At 43.6% G+C, this 21,632-nt stretch overlaps 1 protein-coding gene across 2 annotated transcripts in view; it reads left to right on the top strand.

Moving 5' to 3' along the window:
- The window catches only part of HMCN1 (hemicentin 1), a 461,110-nt gene that overhangs the window by 7,609 nt on the left and 431,869 nt on the right, over nt 1–21,632 (top strand). The window lies entirely within an intron of this gene.

Here is a 21,632-nt window from a genome sequence, read left to right as displayed (position 1 = left end):
TGTTTGATCATCACATACTATCAAACCCATGCCCCGCTCCTCTTTCATGCACAAAAGTTCTTCACCCCCTAAACTGTACTGTTCACTCAGGCATTTGGAGGAGAGTGTGGAATAGTGGTTAGTGCTACAGTCTCAGCAACCTGAGGTTGTGGATTCAAATCCTGCAATGTTCCCTGTGACCTTGTGCAAGTCACTTAATCCTCCACTGCCCCAGGTACATTAGAAAGATTGTGAGTCCACCAGGACAGATAGGGAAAAAGGCTTGCAGTACCTATATATAAACCGCTTTGAGTGTGGTTGTATAATTACATAAAGGCGGTATACAAGTCCCAATCCCTTTCGCAGCCCAAACGCATGACCTTGCATTTCTTAGCATTAAATCTTAACTGCTAAATTTCATACCATGCTTCAAGCTTCACTAGGTCCTTCCTTATGTTATTCCCACCATCAGGAGTGTCTACACTATTGCAGATTTTGGTATCATCCTTAAAGAGGCAAATCTTACCTGACTCAGACATATTTCTTATAAAAGTGGAGCGTTTTTTAGCGCCAGCCGTGGTGGTAGCAGTTCTGATGCTCAGAATTCTATGAGCATCAGAGCTGTTACCACCGTGGCTAAAATCCACACTACAGTTTTGTAAAAGAGGGAGGGGTAAGTTTGTGATGACCTATTCCTACTAGGCGAAGGTGTTTTCTGTGTTCTGTGTGTTCGAAAGACATGGATTTCTATTAGGATTGACTGCAGGATTGATCTGTACTAGTCTGGCTTGTTTAGTTTTACTATGGGTGTATTGCTGTTGTACTTCTCACTGCATATGTAAGATGCTGCCTTTTCCTAGGTACTCGTGTGTGACGTGTGGCTTGTTACTAAAAATCATGTTTTTTGTACAGATGGGGGGGTGCCAAAAAATGATGGGCCCCGGGTGTCACACATACTAGGTACACCATTGCCCACCAGGTCCGGGAGGGTGACGTTTGGGTGTTGACTTGAATATAAACCGAGACCTCCATTTTTGGGCCATTTGTCCCCAAAATCTTGGTTTATATTCAAGTATATATGGTAATTTTTGTGTATTAGTTTATCAACTTTGGAATACCATCTTATTGGTTTATAGCAATAGTCTGGGAAGTGGCTCATGGTGGGATCAATGATTATTTGAGACAACAGAAAAAAGTCCTAGGATACTTTGGGCTTGGTATGGTTGGGACCAGAAGAAACAGAGTTAGCTGCTTGGATTAAACATTGCTAGAGAGAATCAGGGAATAGGAACCTACATGAAACTTAAATTTGTCACCTATGAACTGATCCAGACTCTGCCTTATCTAAAAGTTGCTTTGTTTAATCCTTATATTGTGGCGATTGGATTGTGTTTTGTTCCTTTGTTTAGACTTTGACTACCTCAAAATAAACAGGCCTTGTAGGAGACGGCCAACGCGTGTGTAGAAATGTCCTTAATTGTATTAGTAGAAGCGGAACTGTTCCTGGCACCAGAAGGTCTGAAGAATGAATTTAAAGCAATAAAAAGGCCGCTTAGGTTTCCCCTGTAGGCGCTGATTCCAGTGTCACAGAAACATCTGACCTTGAATGCCCCTTGTGGCTATTTACAGGAACAGAAGCTGTTAGGAAGATCAGATTGAGGTTGAGTAAGACATGTTTTCCTTATGGCTATTGGCATTGCTTTTATCATGTTTCCTTAAAGAGCAGCCTTACAAATTACAGAGGCTAAAGTTGAGAATTTTTACCATCTGCAGGGACAGGAAAGCCAAAATGGACTAAATCGAAATCATTTGACATGCAATGAGATTTAGATAGGAGGGGAGTGGTCCATTCATCCCCAAGAACCCTCAGAACATTTATTTTCTACCATTTCTCTTCCTCATCTCCGAAGGAGTAGGTTCTATCCGAAGGCATGGCCAGGCGTAGCTTATATATTTCACCACAAATACTCGGAGACTGATTTGGAATGTTCCTGATGACTGTGCAAAGCAGATACTGCCTTGCGGTAAACTTTCTTTAGCTTGTGGCTCAAGCTTCTAGAGATGACCCAGGGACAAATTTGTCCCCGTCCCTGTGGGAACTCAATTTCCTGTCCCATCCCTGCCCCAGCTCTGTCCTCATCTGCACAAGCCTTGAACACTTTAAAATCATACGTGTTTGAGGCTTGTGCATTTAAAGCAGAGCTTGCGGGAATGGGGCAGGGACGGAGAAATTGAGTTCACGCCTTGTTTCTGCGACAGGCAGAGAGGGGTGGGCCAAACTTCCGACTTTCACATTCACTTCACAAAAGGACAGTAACTTAAGACTCAAGGAAGGCTTCACACTAGATCAGTGTCTCGCAAACTTTCTGGCCGGCGGCACGCTAAATCCAGCGCCCTGGCCATGACCCGCTTCAGTGGAGGGATCTGGGAGGTGCGGGGAGAGGAGGAGAGTCATCTGCGCCGGCTAACTTCCTCGCCGACTCTCCTCGCCAGTGTGTCATGGCACACCTGAAATCTCAGGGGGCACACAGTTTGCGATACACTGCACTAGATATTTACTACGCCCAAAGGCTGGGCAGCAGAACATCTTTTTGGTTGGAGGGGTGAAATCTCCAGCCCCTCTCTCAAGCTTTGTCTCTCAGAGGGGCAACTGTGGATAATATTAATATTTATAACCAGATGAAGGTTTCATGTTTTGAAAAAACAACTTCAGATTAGTTTTACAGTTATATAAAAAAATTACTAATTTGGTTATACTATTAGAAAGACATAGATAAATAATTATGAAATTATTGTGAGGTTAACTATCTCCAAATTAATAGGTTAATCATTCATATTTGGACAACTTTTCTGCTGTATTTTATTGAAAGGAGAAAAATAATCATTACCTTTACTAACAATTTAATTAGTTTTATTTAACCAAGACAATAACATTATGGAATAAATATTCTTATATTTGCTTAAGCATTCAGGTTAAACAGAATATCTTAGACTATCAGCCAAGTCCAAACATGAAAAACTTAAAATGCTACAGTCTTCTTTATCGTCTTGTTTGTTCATAATCTGGAAAAGAAAAACAAGCTTTCCTGCTTTATCTGATTCCAAATGAGTGCAAAGGAAGAGAGCCTTCTTTCTATGCCAGCAGAATAAGCTACTGCTGTTAAAAGTGAAATCATTACATCAACAGTCTCTAAATCCAAGTGACCTCCACTGGTTCACTGGTGTGAGTTTCTGTAAAACATCATTGACTAATGGTTCCTCCTTAGCTCTGAACTTTATTATAGTTGGCATTACAGGTGCTTGATTCCGGCATACCCATGTCATAGCTAACTCCTCTTCTTCAGCACTTAAGGTTTGACCCTGGGACCGGATATTGACAATATTTGCAAGAAACTGAGCTGGAGACAGTACTTGTCCCATTCATTTTTTTAATGCTTGTAATTTAATTCTAACCCACTAATAAGGAAAAAGCTACAAATACTACTGGAATTCCTCCTATAACCTGCGAGTGCATTGGGAGAGCACATCTGAAACCAAAATAGTGTACTTGCCGTAATTAGAAATGATTCCAATATTGTGATGGGTCCTCAGTTGACACAACTCAAAGTCAGGACAAGCCTGTAATATTGAGCTGAAGAAGGTATAACCCAGCAGGGTTACTCAAGAGTGTAGCATCCCTGGACCCACAGTGATTGAGCAAATAAACTGTGCAAAACAACACAAAATTCCATTTAATATCAATTGTGGTCTCTCCAACACACTAAGGGCTCCTTTTACTAAGCTGCACTAGCTGTTTTGGCGTAGGCTTAGCGCACGCTAGATGCTAACGCCACCATTGAGTTGGCGTTAGATTTTACGTGTAGCGTGGGGGTGAGCACATGTTAAAAACGCTAGTAAAAGGAGCCTTAAGTGCTATTTAACTTATTTATAAATGATCTAGAAATTGGAACTACAAGCGAGGTGATCAGATTTGCAGATGACACTAAACTGTTCAAAGTTGTTTAAAACGCATGCGGACTGTGAAAAACTGCAGGAAGACCTTAAGAAATTGGAAGACTGGGCTCCCGAATGGCAGATGAAATCCAATGTGGCAGATGCAAAGTGATGAACAATTCAAATCATAGATATCAGATGCCAGGGACCACCCTGGAGGTCACCACTCAAGAAAAGGTTCTGGTTGTCATCGAAGACAATACACTGAAGCATTCCACTCAATGTGCGGTGGCGGCCAAGAAGGCAAACAAGATGCTTGGAATTATTAGAAAAGGGATGGTTAACAAGACTAAGAATGTTATAATGCCTCTGTATCATTCAGTGGTATGACCTCACCTTGAATATTGCATTCCGTTCTGGTCTCCTTAACTCAAAAAAGATATAGCGGCACTAGAAAAAGTTCAAAGAAGAGCGACCAAGATGATTTTTTTTTTTTTTTTTTTACTGCATCGAGATTTACAAAGACTATGGGACACTCGATGAAGTTGAAGAATAATACTTTTTTAAAACCAATAGGAGGAAATATTTTTTCACTCAGAGAATAGTTAAGCTGTGGAATGTGTGATAAGAGCAGTTAATGTAGCTTGTTTTAAAAAAGATTTGGACCAATTCCTGGAGGAAAAGTCCATAGTCTGCTGTTGAGACAGACATGGGAAATACCATGGAATGCTGCTACTATCTGGGTTTTTGCCAGGTAGTTGTGACTTGGATCGTCCTCCACAAAGATGGGATACTGGGCTAGATAGAGCATTGTTCTGATCCAGTAAGACTATTCTTATGTTCTTATTTCTCTGTCATACACTTTATCCAGCAGTTTCCTGCAACATCTGCTCTACTGGGTGGACTGTATCCTGACCTCAGTGACTGAACCACATTAATAAAGTGTGGATTTTCAATTGGACGGAAAGAAGAGTTTGTTGCATTAACATACTGGGCAATTTTATTTTAAAAATTTCTATACCGTTTTTATTATCAATTACCTCTTTTTCTAATCTGCTGTTTGTTTTTATCATAAACCTATCTATGATGATTTCTGATTGGCTGGATTTTTCTTTCTTTCTTTTATGTGATACACTATGGATATGTGCTGCATATATGGTTATATGACTGAAATACTATCCTAGACAGATAACTCTCATAGGCGTCGGAAGCCATGGCCTCCCCCCAAACTGGTGCCCGCCCACCCTCCAGACTCCGAGGGTTTTACTTAAAATGATCGGGTAGCCGCCGCCATACAGCTTCAAGGAGCAGACCTGCCCCCGTAAGTAGAATGAAGACTTCCGGGGACAGGCCTTCTTCTTGATGCTGCGCGGCGGGCTGCCCGATCATTTAAACTTGAAGCTGACGCACGATTTCACCGGGGCTAGGGCAGAGTGCCTTCACCCCCCCCCAAACAAGACAACATTAGAAACATAGAAACATAGAAGATGACGGCAGAAAAGGGCTACAGCCCATCAAATCTGCCCACTCTGCTTACCCATCCCCTGTCTATGCCCTAATGACCCAATTTCCTTATCTTGACCCTCGTAGGGATCCCACATGGGTATCCCATTTATTCTTAAAGTCTGGCACGCTGTCTGCCTCGATCACCTGCACTGGACGCTTGTTCCAATGATCAACCACTCTCTCTGTGAAGAAATACTTTCTGGTGTCGCCATGAAATTTTACGCCCCTCAGTTTGAGCTGCCCCTGACTCTGAAACTGTAGAACACGAGGATAGTGATCTCAAAGGTAGATAGTTTGCAGAATCCTTTAGGTTGATCAGTATTGGTCGCCGCACCTCAAGAAGGACATGGCGGTACTTGAAAGAGTCCAAAGGAGAGCAACGAGAATGGTAAGAGGGCTGGAACACTGCCCATACACCGAGAGGCTGGATAGGCTGGGGCTCTTCTCTCTGGAGAAAAGGAGGCTCAGGGGAGATATGATAGAAACCTTCAAGATCATGAGGGGCATAGAGAGGGTGGATAGGGACAGATTCTTCAGACTGAAGGGGACAGCTAATACGAGGGGGCATTCTGAGAAACTGAAGGGAGATAGGTTCAAAACAAACGCAAGGAAGTTTTTTTTCACCCAGAGGGTCGTGGACACTTGGAATGCATTACCGGAGGAAGTGATCAGGCAGAGTACGGTCCAGGGATTCAAACAGGGATTGGACGGATTCCTGAGGGATAAAGGGATCGTGGGATACTGAGAGAGGTGCTGGGATGTAACACCAGGTAATGAGTAAAAACCAACCAGGTCGTGCATGTGAAAGACCGGAGGGCTAGGGCTTCGATAGGAAGGCAGGACTTAAATGGGAAGCCAAGGTGGCAAGGGAGCCCCTTCTGATGATTCTGACAGGTCGTGACCTGTTTGGGCCGCCGCGGGAGCGGACTGCTGGGCAGGATGGACCTGTGGTCTGACCCGGCGGAGGCACTGCTTATGTTCTTATGTTCTTATGTTGATGATAGATTCTCCTTAACAAAATTGTCAATGCTGTTATTTTATTATTGATACCATTTCTGCTCATTTAGTATTACTCAGTGTATTCACTACCACTCAGTACTGCCCCAAAAAAGAAATATTCGCTTCTTTCAACTTTTTATTTCTTCATAACAATGGTAGCATGCAGTAATAATAACAAATGCTTTCCTGCTCAGATATGACAATTCTTCAAGGCAGTCTTTAAGAAATATGACGAAATCAAAACATTTACCAACTTGATGATTCTGACTGTTCCAACATGTTCCTTTTGCCATCTTGATCAAAGCACTTCTCACGATGTGGTTGCATTTGGGCCAGCAGGCCTTGCATTCTTTGTTGCAGTGTTTGCATTTAGCACATATGCCTGCCTTACCCGTAAAAAGTTGAACTTCATTAAAATATTCCCCAACTGGGTCTCTTTTATGGCCTGCTGCCATTATAGGTTTTCTCCTCCAAGGAGAGAATAATATGATAAACATCAAGCTATACACACAAATATCCCAAGACTTGTATTCTCAAAAGGTTTCACTCCATTTTTACTGCTTGCCTCCCTCTCTTTACATTTAGTTCCTTATTCATTCTGTGCCCATTGATTTGCAAAGGAATAATGGAGTTAAAAAAATCACTCAGGATTTTGTAGATTTTACTCATATCTCCCCTTAGCCGTCTCTTTTCCAAGCTGAAGAACCCTAACCTCTTTAGTCTTTCCTCATATGAGAGGAGTTCCATTCCCTTTATCATCTTGGCCATTTTTCTTTGACCCTTTTCTAATTCTGTTACAGTATATCTTTTTTGAGAGATGGCAACCGGACCTGAACACAATACTCAAGGTGAGGTCGCACCGTGGAGCAATAAAGAGGCATTATAATATTCTTTGTCTTGTTTACCATACCTTTTCTAATGATTCCTAGCATCCCCAAACAATAAAACAGATCTTATGCAAAAGATACTCTCAGACACACAATTTTTGATTGTTCATGCTTTTGGGTACATTCAAGTAGGCCAAGTTCAACTTGAAACCTTGAAGAGTTGTGTGTTGACCCGGCCGACTGCAGAACCTCCTTGTATAGCTGCTACATAGAAACATAGAAGATGACGGCAGAAAAGGGCTACAGCCCATCAAGTCTGCCCACTCTGCTTACCCACCTCCTGTCTATGCCCTAATGATCCAATTTCCTTATCTTGACCCTCGTAGGGATCCCACATGTGCTAATAACTCTGGATTCAGGGACCATGAAGAGTTGCTGCTGAGCAACATTCATGTATGCTGTGACCCTGCAGGAGCAGGCAACACTGTTATGTTCACAGAACTAGCACTGAGTATTCTTTCCACCCTTCCTGGGATGTGAACAGAAGCCCTTACTGGACACATTTAATAAATATTAATGCTTCAAGTTTTATTAAAATTTGATGAATCGCTTAATCTTAATACAAAGCGATGAACAAGTCTAAAAACATGTAATACGTTTCTCGATACGGGGAGACAACTTCATTAACATAGACCAAATGATGGACATAAACAAACCCTAAAGGGGACTGGGGGAAGAAATACAATATGTGACAGTAAAGGAGACGAATAAGGAAAAAGTGATAGGGGAGGAAATGATGACAACTAAAAGGCTGGCAAAAATTAAAATGGCAATGAAATTCTAAAAAGAATTTAGCAGTTAAAAGCATCTTTAAAAAGAAAGCATTTCAACTTGCTTTTAAATCTGTCAATAAGATGATCTTCCCTTATATATATTGGGAGGGAATTCCAGAGTTGCGGAGCAACGACAGAGAAAATGTATTGCCTCCAGGTATTAATAGATTTCAGAGAAGGGATGACCAGCAAATGTTGGTTGTTAGATGTGAGTGATTGGGGGGGCGTATAGGGTATTAAGACGCACTCAATAAAGGCTGGGGTTTTTTGAAGTATTGATTTAAGAGTTAATAGGCAGATCTTATAAGTTATGTGGTGTACTACCGGGAGCCAATGAGACTTCTCAAGAAGTGGGGTAACGTGATCGAATTTCTTTGCTTTCCATATAAGTTTGATTGAGGCATTTTGAATGAGCTGTAACCGTCTGATTTCTTTCAGAGGGATTCCTATGAACAAGACATTACAGTAATCAATTCTAGATATAACTAGCGAGTGGATTAATATATTAAGAGATTTGGGTTCCAACCATTTAGATACCGAACGGATTTGTCTTAATCTGAAGAATGTGGATTTGACTACACTGCTAATGTGTTCATAAAAAGATAGTTTCTGGTCAAAAATGACCCCCATTATCTTGATGGAAGTAACTGTTTGGAGGGTGGTAGCAACTAATGTAATAGGATTGATGAGATTAATTCCTTCTTTCCAAGGAAAAAGCATTACGTTAGTTTTATTGACGTTGAGTGCCAACCTATTTATGTCAAACCAGTGGTGAATTTGACTGAGTTTTTCATTGATGGAATGGATTTCTGTTGGGATCAAGAGGATGAAGAAGTTGTATGTCATCTGCATAGGCAAACTCACTGAATCCTATAGACTGGCAGAGGGTCATCAGAGGGGCAAGAAAGATATTAAATAAGAGGGGTGAAAGAATTGAACCTTGGGGAATACCGAAATTAGTAGTGAAAATTTCTGAGATAGTATTGTTAAATGAGACTATAGAAGAACGGTCGATAAACTATGAGCGAAACCAGGCCAAGATTTGATCTGTAATCCCAATAGCTTCAAGTTGTCCGAGGAGAAGATCATGATCTACAGTGTCAAATGCTGGCGAAAGATCAAGTGATATTAAAAGAACGGAATTATGATGATCCAGATGGTAGTGAATGACTGCTGAAATACCTATTAATGAGTGCTCCGTCGAATAATGTTGTCTGAAGCCTGTCTAGTTAGGGTATAAAATGTTTGTCTTTTCATTGAATTCTAAGTGTGTGTGACTTGTCTTACCTGGCTTCATGGTCTGCCCTCGCTCATCTTACCACAGGGAAATAGGGTGATCCTTGATGTGAGAGGGAGTAGAGAAAGGAGATAATACATGATGGAGAGAGAAGAGAAAGAAAGAGACAGATGGTGCATGGCAAGGAGGAGAAAGAGAGAGATATGTATGGGTGGGGCGAGTCGGATACTGCATTGTGGTGTTGGTGGTGGTGAGGTGGGGGGTGGAGAGAGAATGAGAGAAGAGTTAAAAATAAGAGTTTGGGAATTCTTGATTGAAATTTGTTTGACTTAGGAGGTACTTGGCTTGGAAAAGCTGAGAAATACTGATCTGTATTTCCTCTTTTATGGCACTGAGAGGCTGATTCTATAAACGGGCATCCCGATTGTAGGCGGTGGTAGGCATCTTATCACTTCCTTGCAGCTAATAGGGATGCATGTTAACTCCCCTCCCCCCTCCCGAGGCAGGACGCCTACACTGTAGGCATTTGTTGCGGGTCTAGGGAAACAAGTAGGGACACTTAAGCTTACCCAAGGCTGAGCGTGGATGTGATTTCACACGGAGGTAGTCTTGGGCAAGTATAAGTGGTCCTAGGCATTTTCCTAGGGCTGCAACAGACGCCTGAAATGTAGGACAGAAAATGCTGGCCTACATTTCAAATGTTAAAAGTAGATATGGCTGACTGAGCGATCAGCTGACTGGGCGATCAGCTGAGCCGGCAGGGCTTCCCGAAGCCATAGCTTAGCTGATCAAGGGGAAAATACCCCTGCTGCAGTCAGCTGAGCCAGCTGCAGCCGGGGCCCCCCTTTGACAGTTATCCCTGAAATTGGCTGGAGGGATGCTCACTCTCTCCTGCTGCTGGCCCCTTCGATCCACTGAGCCCTCCCCCCCCCCCTGTTAAATACTGGCAGGGTGGAAGCCCACTCCCTCCTGCCACCGACCTCCCCTGGAACCTCCAACACCCTCCCATGCGATCATCTCAGCTGGCCGCATCTACTTTTAACATTTGAGGCATGATTCTGTGACCAGCACCAGTTAGAGAATTGGGGGTTTAAGGTGTCTGTTTTTTAAGACAGACGCGATTCTGTATAGGATGCCGGTACACGATTCTCAGCCGCTTCTTAGGTGGCCACCAAGACCGGCGTCCTATACAAAATCAACCCCTCAGTGCTCATTTGTTCATTTCTTTTGGGAACAGGCCTCTTCCATTCAGTGTGCACCAGGGAACAGCTGGGGACCAAATAGGCAGCCTCTGTGATTGTTTTCTCATTCACCATTACTCCCTTGAGAAGGGAGCCAAAGCTCCTGTATGCTCTTGAGTGTGGTAGCCTGCCTACTATACTATACGTAGTTCTGCATACTTCTTTCTGGACCAGCTCTAGGGAGAAAGGGACAGGGCTCCTTCCTGAACTCAGCTTTTTTTCTTGCATTCAAAATATTAAACTTTAATTCCATTGGGTTATTTTCTCAGAACAAACCTCTCTCTATTCAGAATGGATTGGCACCTTCCTGGAGCGAGACATATTTTGGCAGCCTGTACACCTGGAATCAGAGAGTTAAAACAGAAAAACTTTAAAAAGGGTAGGCACCAGAATAACCAATTTATTGACTTTGGTTCTCAAAACTCAATAGATTGGTTAGTCTATAAGGTGCCTCCTTTCCTTTGTCAGTTTAAAAAATGCTGTTTTCAAAGTGAGAAAAGAAAATACTTAAAAATAGTTGGAATTCTACATATTGCCATTTGAAATATGGATGCAATTTCTCAGTTCAACTAAGTACAAAGACCTAAATAATTCTGAGCCTAGCAAGGGCACAGCTTTGCAATTTGGCCAGTCACTTAAAACAGTTGTGCTTGTTTTATTAAAATGAGTCTCATAAAATTTGAGTGTATTCATGCCAAAAATCCTTGCAGATAGAGGTATTGTATCCTACACTGAATTAAGCGCTTGAAGATTCAGAGATGGATGTGTTCCACTGACCTAAAATCATGAGGGAGGAACACAACTTGCTCCTTGAAGTTTCTGAGCTCAGAGGATACTGGGATTGGCACCAGAAGTTCTCCAGGAAACCCTGAAATTCATCTTGCCAAGATCTGTTGGCTGGGTCCTTTGCAAAGGAAGCCTAAAGAGCAGGATTGGGAAGCAGACCAAAAGCACAGATTTTTTTTTTTTTTTTTTCCATTTGCAACAATTTTCGCAAGCTGTCCAGGGGCTCTGTTTGTTTGAAGAAATCCTGAACTTGTATGCTGTTCTCCATGCTCAGCCAGCTGATTCAGCAGGAAATTAACTGGTTCAATTGACATGCATTTTATTTCTTAATTTTATTTGAGACATGGGGGCCTTAGTATTAGTTCAGGGCAGGAAACTAACTTAGATTATCTTTCCACCCTCACTGCTTCCTTTGTATGTAAATATCTCATGCATATTCATTGGGGAAATCCTGAAAATCCGACCTGGCAAGGGCCGAGGTTAGACACCCTTGTTATAGGACCAAAGTAGTTCTAGTGTTCACACACTAGATCAGGGGTGTCAAAGTCCCTCCTCGAGGGCCGCAATCCAGTCGGGTTTTCAGGATTTCCACAATGAATATGCATGAGATTGCGGCCCTCGAGGAGGGACTTTGACACCCCTGATCTAGTGTGTGAACACTAGAACTACTTTGGTCCTATAACAAGGGTGTCTAACCTCGACCCTTGCCAGGTCGGATTTTCAGGATTTCCCCAATGAATATGCATGAGATATTTACATACAAAGGAAGCAGTACATGCAAATAGATCTCATGCAAATTCATTGGGGAAATCCTGATTGCAGCCCTCAAGGACCGACATTGGACAACCCTGCCTATAATGTCATCAGACACTTATATTTGCACGTATGGAACCAATATCTGGAGAAAGGTGACTAAAGTTTCCAAAAACAAAAAAATGAGGATTTAATGAATTTTGTTAGACCAAACAGTTTAAATACAACAATACAAACCTATGCTCTTTTGCAGACTGAAAAATTGGCCATTCTCCCAGAGTCAGCCACATTTGTTTCAGTTTGTGATAAACCTGTGAAGAGACATTTGTAGCTAAAAAAGCAGCATAGGAGGAGTTTTATGACGGGTACTAATTAACATAAGAATAGCCATACTGGGTCAGACCAATGGTCCATCTAGCCTAGTATCCTGCTTCTGCAATGACCAGTCCAGGTCTCAAGTACCTGGCAGAAATCCAAACAGTAGCAATATTCCATACTACCCATCCCAGGGCAAGCAGTGACTTCCCTCCCGATGTTTGTCTTAATGACAGCTATGGACTTTTCCTTCAGGCCCACTTTTCTGAAATTGCTTTCAACTCTTAACTCCCACTCACTGCCCACTGTAATCTCCCCAACCCTGAAATGTCCTGTCTACATTAGATTGTAAGCTCTTCTGAGCAGGGACTGTATTGTGTGTTAGAATGTACAGTGCAGCTGTGTACGCCTTTCAGCGCTATAGAAATAGTAAATAGTAGTCGTAGTAACTTGTCCAAACCTTTTTTTTAAACCCAGTTACACTAACCGCTGGGTAAAGCTACACTAAGCGGATAAAGATAAATCGGCATTTACTGTGGTTCTGTGTTGGTACTAGCACTGAATATCAGCCGACACCAGTGCTCCCTCTAAGCGGGCGGGTGTTGTGAGCAAACTTTTTTCACTGTGAGCTAAAAATATCGGGCGCCAGCAAGTTATGAGCCAACTCGCCCGATTCTCCTCTCGCCGCCCTGCCATCTGCCGTACGCCTCTTCCGATCGCCCCCCTCCCTGCTCGCACCCCCACCCCGACGTCCGATTCCTCCCCCAGCCTCCCCTTACCTTTGCGACGCGTTACATGGACTGCCAGCTCGCCTGCCTGCAAGCACGTGTGTGCGCTGTGACGAGAAACTTGTGCGCTGTGATGTAATATTTTGTGCGCCAGCGCACGCCAGCACAGCTTAGCGGGAACACTGGGCCCGACACCCTATGCCAGACATGGCCTGGTAGACTTCAGTAGTTGGAACCTAAGCACAGTACCGGGCAGAGTTTTGGATTCTTGCTAGAGAATGACACGGTGACAAAATTCATCGCCGTTCCCGTCCCCGCGGATAACTGCAGGAAACCATCTTCATTTCATTCTTTAAGGAGAGAGAGAAGAATCGGAGTATGAATGGCCACAACCACTGACCCGCAAGCATTGCTTTGAAGGATGCTGGTGTAGAAGGACCGAGGTTGAAACAGACACTACAGAATGACAGTCTCTGGTATCCAGAGCAGATATTGCGATGTCATAATGCCTCATTCCACCAGTGCCTAAGAGCCAATCACATCAGTGATGTCACAATGGCTTCATTATCCTTGGCTCCCATAAGAATCAGAGTATGAATGGCCACAACCACTGACCCGCAAGCTTTGCTTTGAAGAATGCTGGTGTAGAAGGACCGAGGTTGAAATAGACACTAGAAAATGACATGGGATTATTTCCCGCAGTTATCTGCGGGGATGGGAACGGTGATGAATTTTGTCACCGTGTCATTCTCTAATTCTTGCCCAGAAATAGCTAAGAAGAAGAAGAAGAAGAAAAAATTTTAAATTGAATCAGGTTGGGCAGACTGGTTGGACCATTCGGGTCTTTATCTGCCGTCATCTACTATGTTACTATGTAACCTGTTTAGGTATAGCGTGACTCATAAATACTAGATTAGATTCATCCATCCTATCTCTTTCTCTCCATCGGAGATCTTGTATGCATATTCCATGCTTTCTTCAATACAGTTTTCATCTCATTATTCCATAGTTATCTTTCAGCTGAAAGAGATTCGGCTCCTGTGAATCAGACCATGGAGGTATGAATCTTTTTTCAAAGAGAGGCTCAATTAAGAATTGAATCATTAAGTAAATAAAAAACTAAGAAAACCAAATCTGGGGTAATATGAATCTGCAAATACTGTAAATTTGACTTTTTTTTATTTTTCTTATTTAACTTGTTTACTAGTTTTATAAAAACAGCATAGAAAAAGTACAACACATGAACAGATCAAATAATCCTTTGAATCTTAGGTCTCCGTGAAGGATTAACATGGAGGTCCTTGTGTAGTCTGCTTCTGTTGTGGAGTTTGGTATGTACTTATGTAAAACTTCAATAAAAACTATTACACAACAGATCAAATAATCAGCAAACAGCACTTACATACTTGCTTAAATCATTAATCAGTTAACCCAACCCTCCCTCCCTGGATTTGTGTGAAAAGTAGTCCAAATAATTTGAATCTGGTAGGTATCCAAATAAGCATAAACTAAATTTTAAGGTTCTTGTCAAATGAATCAAACGGACTTCAAATCAATTTAAACTTTCTGGTCTCACCCGATTGTTCTGCTAACACTCTTTCATATTGGTAATATAAACAGTGTCTCCGACATTTAGACGATCCCAATTTTTCCAGTTTCTTGTAATCAATTGTAAAGCAACCCCAGACATTATAAGAAGCAGGGCTGTGGAGTCGGAGTCGAGGAGTCGGAGTCGGAGGAAATTTTGGGTACCTGGAGTCGGAGTTGGAGTCAGAAGTACAAAAAACTGAGGAGTCGGAGTCGGAACATTTATCTACCGACTCCATTTTTGAACTTGGCATACCAATCACGAGCGATTCTTTCAGCTATAGCACCCACTCTATACACAGCACAAATGTTGCGAGCAGCTTCTGCGGCCTTAGAACCTTGATTAAAAGCAAAAAGAAGGTGGTGTCGAAAATGCTCATTTCTCTCAACTTGACTTTCCATTTTATCGATCTGAAAATTAACCAGTGCTGTGGAGTCGGAGTCGGAGGAAATTTCAGGTACTGGAGTCGGAGTCTGAGTCTGAAGTACAAAAAACTGAGGAGTTGGAGTCGGAGTCGGAACATTTATCTACCGACTCCACAGCCCTGATAAGAAGTCTATCCTTATGATCATCAATTGGACTTTTAGGCATCAGCGATGCGCCAAATAGGATCATTCCATAAAATTTGGCTTTTTAAAAATTATATCTTTTTCTGACCATGTGCTAATGTTATTATTAGCACATAAGCATTTAAAAAAAAAAAAGTAGCACTTACCACCTCCTTTTTAGAATGCGTTAAGGTCTCCTGCCTATGGATGCACTAACCAGTTAGTTGGACGTGGCGGTAATGCAGTGCACTATTTCATATCCATTCTCTGCCCTGACATGCCCCTTAAAAAAACAAAACCCAAATCCCCAAACAATAAATACCACCTCACCCCCCACAAGATATTCAACGATTTAAAGGGCCAGAAACAGCAGCTGACTGGTTAAATAGCATTTTGGTGCCTAACCACTAATATTCAGGTTATCTGCGCTGAATATTTGCAGTCAGTGCCAAGAAGTTAACTAGCCAAGCCCCTCTTCTACAAAGCTGCGTGGCAACAGCCCCGAAGCCCTTTAAATCTCTATGGGCACACAGCTATAACTCATGCCACAAGTGTTAAATTGGAGCAGAGCTAGAGCCTGGAGACCTGCCATATTGTTTAAGTTAAGAGTATGCCCTGGAGGAGACAGGGTGGAGGTAGGGGGCATAAGCTGGAAGACTTTGTAAATTTCTTGACTCAGACACAGATTTTTTTTGAGCAGAACGTGTCTCCAGTGATGCTGAATATCGGTGAAACATTTCCTGTGTTCTTAAGAGCAATAATTTGGCATGTTCAAGTCTATTTTCTAAAGGATAGAGTTCTTGTTTAGTGCCTGAGAACACAAAGGCCATTGACAAAAGAAGTCTGATTTTTCTATTCACACCTTTCTTTTTTCTTGAAGAAAAGAAATTGTAATGTTTTTCAGGAGAGTAAATCTTTTAGGGCTAGATTCACAAAGCAAAGCTTTAAACCCGTGGGCTCGCACTGCAAGGAAGGCGGCAGAGATCCAGAACTCGGGGCAGAGAGCAGGGCATGACAGGCTAAGAAAGCAGGCTTCAGTGTCGATGGGAAAACTTATGGACAGAATACAAATCTTCCTGCTCCAAGAGAGCACCGAGTAGCAGAAAGGCAACCAAGCTAGTGTCGGCGAAAGGCAAGAGGTTTCGGCTGCCGGGGATAGCCCCTCCCTGGGAGAGCAAGAGAGTTGGGGGCCCCCCAAACCCCCCCCCAGACACAAAACGCATGCACAGACCATCTGCAGGGAAAGCAGATGATCTGTACATGCGTCAGGATTGCATACTAGCGATCTGTGTCGGTGGATGAGGGCATTACTCCGATCGCTCCATTAGAATATTACTGGTTGAAGAATCCATCGGACCTGCCCGGATCGGACACGAATCGGTCACGATCCTGCAGGTTAGTGAATCTAGTCCATAGTAACCATTAAGGGACACAAATTTTAATGAAGCTGAATGCAGTTAGCAAACATTTTATAACAGGACTAGTGTTTAAGCCCATTAGATTAACGGATGCTAGAATATATGTGCAGACTTAGGCTTTTCTTTCTTTCTTTTTTCTTTCTCTCCCCCCTGTCCAGCGGCACCCCTTCCCTGCTCCCCCTGTTCAGTAGTAGCCCTTCTCCCTTACTTTTACCTCCCCCCCATCCAGTAGTACCCTTTCCCTTCTCCCGTTCTCCCTTGCTTTTACCTCCCCCCTGTCCAGTAGTACCCTTTCCCTGCTCCCCCTGTCCAGCAGTAGCCCTTCTCCCTTGCTTTTACCTCCCCCCCAGTCCAGTCCTGCTTTTACCTAACCATATTCAAGATCCCATTCCCCTTTACCTTATCTATTTCCATCTGGCGCTGTTGGGATTTGGGCTCTGGGGGAGCTGGCTTCTGCATCGTTTGCCGACGCACTCTGGCGCGGGGCCTCTGCTGGGCCGTGGGGAGCTGGTTTTGCCACACTGCATCTGTGGAGTTTGTTGTCCGGGCCGCGGGAGGAGTAGGTTGTGCGTGGGAGCCAACAGAATAGCGCCGTGGCTCCCTTCATCCCTTGCTGCCCCGCCCCCCCTTCCCTTCCCGCGGTCCCGTTGACACATTTTTGGATTTGAGTGTGCCGGGTGTCTTCTCTCACGATTGCGCCTGTGTCAGAAGCCTTCTCCGACGCAGGATCACATACCATTTTAGTAGCCTTCCTCTGGACCGACTCTATCCTTTTTATATCTTTTTGAAGGTGTGGCCTCCAAGTTAGTCTTGTTAGTCTCTTGTTTGTTTCCCACTTTTAGAGTTCTACGTGTAAAACCGCCTAGAAGTATGATAGATGGTATATCAAATTTTTAATAAAAGTTGAAACTTAAGGGAGAAAGGAGACATGATCTGGGACAAAGAGAGAAGGGGGGAAGGAGCACGTTGGGACATTGGAAGGGCACGATTTTTGGGCAAAGGCTGGAAAGCAGGGAGGGAGGGCACGAACTTGAGACACAAAAGGAAGGGAGGGGGCATAAATATGGGACACAGAAGGGAGGGGAGGGGGCATAAATATGGGACACAGAAGGGAGGGAATAGAAAGGGAGAATTGTTGGGCATGAGTGTGTGAGTGAGAGGGAAAGAGATGGTGCACGTGGGGAAAGGAAGAAAGAGGAAAATTGGGCATTGAGAGAGAGAGGAGTGAGGTAGAGATGCATGGGGAATAGGAGGATGAGAAGGAGAAATGTTGGATATGGTGGTGGAGAGGGAACAGAGGGACAGATTGAGGGGGATACAAGGGGGAGGAATGTTGGACATAGTGATGGAGGGAGAGATGTGGCATTGTGCTGGAGAGGGGTGATAGAAGGAGAAATGGGCATGGGGCTGTTGGGTAGTGGTGAAAAATGCTGCACAAGATCCGAGGGATGAGAGAGGGAGAAATGTTGGCTGTGGCAGTAGAGGAAGTGGGAGAGATGCACCCTGAATCTCTCTCTCTTTCCCCACTCCCTTTGCAGCAAGGGAGGGAATGAGAGAAGGACAGTGTGAGAGAGAGGGAGACATGTTGCCAATGGGGGTAGAAGAGAAAGGAAGAAAAGTTGGACTCAGGGAGGGACAGAGAAAGATGTTGGTTGGGTGATGGGAATGAGGTCCAGAGGAGAGGCAGGAGGCAGAAAGAAAGAAATATTGGATGCGCAAAAATGATTTTATTTTCAATTTAGTGATCAAATTATGTCAGTTCTAAGAATTTATATCTGCTGTCTGTATTTTGCACTATAATTGTCTATTTTTCTATAGGTGTTACTAAGGTGACATTGCATATTTTAGTCTTCTGCCTTGACCTCTTTGAAACCCCCCAGAATATAAATGATAATTAACATTTTCTCTGCGTTCAATATGCTTTGTGTTTTTTTTTTATTTTGTGGTTACCATTATGTATTAATAAGATTATATTGTATGTATATGAAAAATGGATGGAAGTACTTGCATTACAATTAGTACTATTATTATGGGAGTGGAATCTGGGGTGGAGCCTGGGTGGGGGTATTTGGTTGATCTTTGTTAGACTTAGGAGTTATTTGGCTTGAAGAAATTGAGAAACACTGGTCTAGTTGATCCCAGACCCCCATGGTCCCTAGTACCCTACTGTACCATTAAGTCAGAAGAGGCAGGAGTGATGCCCACTCAGGGGAGGATGCTCAAAAGTTACTGTTCCCTTAACATAGTCAATAAAGCAGTTCCAGCAGGTTTAGCATGTCAGTAATTTTAGCAGCTGATTATCAGAATGGCCTTTTCCGAGCTGCCTAGCAATCTCTGACTATACCGTACAAATTTAGTACAATGAGGTCATTAATATTAAAATGGTAGTAAAAGGAGCACTCCGGGTGATTCCCTAACCTTGTTGTGTCACATTTGCGGCCAAAAGTTTCTGACGTGGTCTGATCTATTGTAGCCTTAGTTTCCTGTCAGTGCCTGAGTGCTGATTGGCTCAGGTACTGACAGGAAGATAAGGCTTGATATCTCAGACCCTTTCCCCACAAATAATTTTTTTTTTTAAAAGACCCCTGAATTGAAGGACGGCAGGAGGGATGCCCACTCCCTCCTACCACTGGGGTCTCCGTCCACCCGCCCCGCCCCCCCCCCGACATCCTCGATAGGAGGGATGCCCACTTCTTTCTACTACCAGTGATTTCCACCACCCCTGACACCCCATCAGGAGGGATGCTCACTCCCTTCCGCAGCTGCTGCCACTACCACGAGCCCCTACAGCCCCCCAGAACTCCAGGCAGGAGGAATACCCATTCTCTCCTGCCTCTGCTGCCACCACTGGGCCCTGACAGCTCCCCCTTCCCCTAACACTCCAGGCAGGAGGGATGCCCACTCCCTCCTGTGGCTGCCAAAGTGGGTGTCACCACCATGTCCCAACAACTCTCTTGACACTTCTGGTAGGAGGGATGCTCACTCCCTCCCGCCAAAGGGCCTCCTGCCCCTGCTCCCCCCCCTCCCCAAGATACTCCTCGTACCTTTCAGATGATGGCCATCCAGAGGGATCTGGCCATTCAGAATCTTAGGCCACTCCCGGTGCATCCCAGAATGCACTGGGAGATGGCCTAACATTTCGGTTGGTTCAGGTGGTTAAGGCCCCTCCTTTTGATGTGATGGTGGCTGGGGAGAGGAAGAGGACAGAGAAGAAATGCATTAGTTCATCCTGTTCACCCCTGGACTCACCCAGAAATGTACCTCTTGAGTATGCTACTGAGTAGCATGCCTTTGTCCCTCCCATGCTCCACCCAGGTGTACTCCTTCTCACAGTTATAAGAACATAAGAACTGCCACTGCTGGGTCAGACCAGTGGCCCAGCAGTCCGCTCCCACGGCGGTCCTTAGGTCAAAGACCAGTGCCCTAACTGAGTCTAGCCTTACCTAAGTACGTTCTGGTTCAGCAGGAACTTGTCTAACTTTGTCTTGAATCCCTGGAGGGTGTTTTCCCCTATAACAGCCTCCGGAAGAGCGTTCCAGTTTTCTACCACTCTCTGGGTGAAGAAGAACTTCCTTACGTTTGTACAGAATCAATCCCATTTTAACTTTAGAGAGTGCCCTCTCGTTCTCTTTACCTTGGAGAGGGTGAACAACCTGTCTTTATCTACTAGGTCTATTCCCTTCATTATCTTGAATGTTTCGATCATGTCCCCTCTCAGTCTCCTCTTTTCAAAGGAGAAGAGGCCCAGTTTCTCTAATCTCTCACTCTACGGCAACTCCTCCAGCCCCTTAACCATTTTAGTCGCTCTTCTCTGAACCCTTTTGAGTAGTACCTTGCCATTCTTCATGTACAGCGACCAGTGTTACTTGTAGAATAGCATGTATTTCACTTGCAGAAATACGCGTTCATGTGCCCAGTTATAGAATTGCCTTTTACGACACCAAAAACACTCCTCCACTTGTAAGTACCAGACTCAGTATTGCCTCCTTCCATGTGGGCTCCATTACCAGCTCCCAGAACACTTTTCCCTACAGGGAATCCAGCATCTCTCTATTTCTAGAGAATACCACAGCCAAAATGTCACAGTCAACAATCTGGCACCTAGCAATACAGTACCTCCTTTTCATAGCAATTTTGTGAATGTTTCCAATTAAATTTCTATCCATGTCTTCTTTGAAGGAGGTCTGTACATCACACTAATAGAAAGAGATTTTCCATTTCCTTTTTTTCCAGATGAGTTTTCAGTGCCTCCCCCTTACATTATAAGCCTTGCAGTTCTATTGCTTTAATGGACTTTTCAAAATGTATCAGTGAGGAAACTGTGCCTTGCTCTGATTATCACAGGTCTGAAAAATTCTGCTGGTTTGCCGTGTGACTTATCTTTCTGTCTTGAAGTGAGACCAGTGGAAATTCCTTGTGCAGCCTCGGAAGGGACTATATTGTACCAGCATATGTCACAGGGAATCTTCTGCAGTGTATCCCCAAAATAAGTCTCGGCTGAGCAGATAGTGCCTGGCTCCGGATCTCAGACCCACATTCCTTCAAAAGAGACTTCTGTTAATTAGCTCCATAAGCACCCTTTTAATTTTAGCTCAAGGTTCTGGCACGCAGAGCTCATTACGCAATGTTTGGCTTGCTAATTGAATAATGAACTGATTCTTGGAATACTAACTTGGTGCCACTGACCTTATTTCACTTAGTATGGGACACGAGATTAGGTAATGTGTTCAGGAAGTGTGCAATGCTCAAAACGCAAACCGTGATTTGAGAGCTCTGGAGTTTAAAACAGCACTCCAGATACACGAGGAGGATCATAACCCAAAAAACTAGCCTAATTAATTTAAACAGGAAATGAAAGAGACAAATGTCATCTGTGTTCTCTTATGCTGTGATATGGTCACAAAGGCAAATGCCAGATGTTGTGATATCTGGGCTTCAGTG

This window comes from Geotrypetes seraphini, chromosome 10 (assembly GCF_902459505.1).
Source record: "Geotrypetes seraphini chromosome 10, aGeoSer1.1, whole genome shotgun sequence".
Taxonomy (NCBI): domain Eukaryota; kingdom Metazoa; phylum Chordata; class Amphibia; order Gymnophiona; family Dermophiidae; genus Geotrypetes; species Geotrypetes seraphini.
The sequence above is the reverse complement of the archived record's forward strand: the minus strand, read 5'-3'. Positions and strand labels throughout refer to the sequence as shown.